General features: G+C 41.0%; 1 long non-coding RNA gene across 1 annotated transcript; it reads left to right on the top strand.

Moving 5' to 3' along the window:
- Positions 1–324: 324 nt before the first annotated feature.
- On the top strand, positions 325–1,822 carry LOC120439039. Its single transcript, XR_005612334.1, has 2 exons — positions 325–386; positions 1,503–1,822. It is a non-coding gene; the product is annotated as an uncharacterized LOC120439039 (long non-coding RNA).
- Positions 1,823–2,067: the final 245 nt, after the last annotated feature.

Below are 2,067 nucleotides of genomic sequence, written 5' to 3'. Positions count from 1 at the left end.
TCCACACCAGTTGGTGGCGGTAATGCACCATTTTGCTGTTTGCCAACCGCCAATAAACCCTATACAGAAGAAGTAGAAGAGGTGAAGGTGCATGGTGTTCCCGGGTTTTTCTCATCTCAGCAAGAGGAGTGGCGGTATCTGCTACTCAATCCGAGAAACGCAGGGACGAAAGAGAGGAAAAACTCAGAATTGAGAGGAAGGAAGCCAGCATACTTACCCGCTGGAAGTCCGGAGTTGAGTGGCTGGACGAAGGAGAAAAGCAATGTCGGTAAGACAAGTGTTATTCCGAAGAAAGAAACTCGGTGTCTCACCACTCACCTTTCATCCGGAGAGCTGCTGCAATTCCGACACCAGTGTGTGTTGGGCTTTTGTGAAACAGAGCAACGGTGAGCAACATGTTCCTTAGCCGCTCTAAAGCTAATTTTTGACAGTTCACTGTGAGTTAAAGTAACATGGAGGGTAATTTTTTAGTGCATTTCTCTCTCACGAATAGGCCTATAGTGTGGAGAAATCAAGCACACTGCTTTAATGCCTCTGAACTGAACTCACATGTGTTACGCCCCAGTCCAGGGGTACAGGAACGCAACATAAATTTGAAAAGATGGCCCCGCCCTGGTCCCCAAAACCATACACAGAGAAAACCAATTTCTTAATGAATGGTGGTTTATTTTTGCTACACTGGAATAAAGAAGCTCAGGGGTGAACAAAGGCCAAAATAACAAACAAAACAAGCTAAGTCAGGAGGAGGTGCTGGCTAAACCCTATGTGAAACCAAAAACCAAACAAAAGACAAGCGCTACACCTTACTCCCTGACTGTGATAAACAGGAGAAAACAGTGCAAGGAAAAACAATAGGCAGCTCACCCCTTCTGTTCCAGTGCTATCTACAAAGTGCTATTTACAATGAAAACTAATGTACACACTATATACAAAACTGAGAAAACCGCAAAAAGTCACAGGCACAACTGTCATGGGTTTTGGAGGCCAGGGTCCGGTCTGCTGCTGCTGTCAGTGGCTGCCCCGGGACAACTGCTGGTGATGGATTTTGAATGTGGCCACATGATCCGCGGACCAATCAGCAGCCGTCAGCTCATCCAATCAGGGCCTGAAAAGATTTAAAGACACAGACAACGAAACACAGCCACCAAAACAGATTATGGCCAGGGCCATAACACATGTGTATTTTGTTCCTTATTTGCACATAGTTCTGAATTTGTTATGGTGTATTGTATTTTGAATGTCAATGGTTACTTACCATAAGTATTGTTTAAGTAATGTTTACATGAATAGAGAAATATTTGAGCAACTTAGATGTTTAGTTCTCATATTTGATATACTTGAAAATTGAATGTTGTACAACAGAACTGTGAGATTTGATAAGATTTACGATGTTGATGCAATGAATATGAGGTTGATGCAATATTTTGATTTTACATTTTAACCTTAAACAGTGCATCTGAAACAGACTGATTAGAATGTACATTTTATGACCTGGGTTATAGGTCAGGTTTTTTGGAGAGGACAGAAAAGTCCAAGGACCAGGACGATATTCTGGTTGTGATAGATGGCGAGCCAACCACTTTGAGGAGGATCTACCCCAGAGAAGATACACAACCACACACTCATACATTCCAATTACACTCACAAGGACCTTTGAAGTTAGCTATCGCCAGCTTAACTCTAAATTCTTAAAGGGCCCCAACGAGTACTTTTATTTTATTTCAGTGTGCACACTATTTATTTTATTTTATACTGTATCTGTACAAATTGGACAAATATCTGTTATATCTTGTAACAATACAAGAGTGGCTACTCAAAAGTTGACATTGTGTCCAGGTCATTATTGCTGCTCAATACTTTGGCTCCATACGAATTTGGTGTCTTCTGATTCTGGCCAGGGTCTCGTTACGAGCCCAAGTAGTTATTGTGCTGTAATTCACCTTTATACCTTAAAGTTGGTTACATAAACAATAAATGTAAATCTGTTTTTTTAACTTTGCAGACTCATTTACCCACTCCAGTGAAAGCGATAAAAAAAAAAAAACGTTCATGACTTTAAAGAGATTA

The sequence above is a fragment of the Oreochromis aureus genome, linkage group 3 (assembly GCF_013358895.1).
Source record: "Oreochromis aureus strain Israel breed Guangdong linkage group 3, ZZ_aureus, whole genome shotgun sequence".
Classification (NCBI taxonomy): domain Eukaryota; kingdom Metazoa; phylum Chordata; class Actinopteri; order Cichliformes; family Cichlidae; genus Oreochromis; species Oreochromis aureus.
The sequence above is the reverse complement of the archived record's forward strand: the minus strand, read 5'-3'. Positions and strand labels throughout refer to the sequence as shown.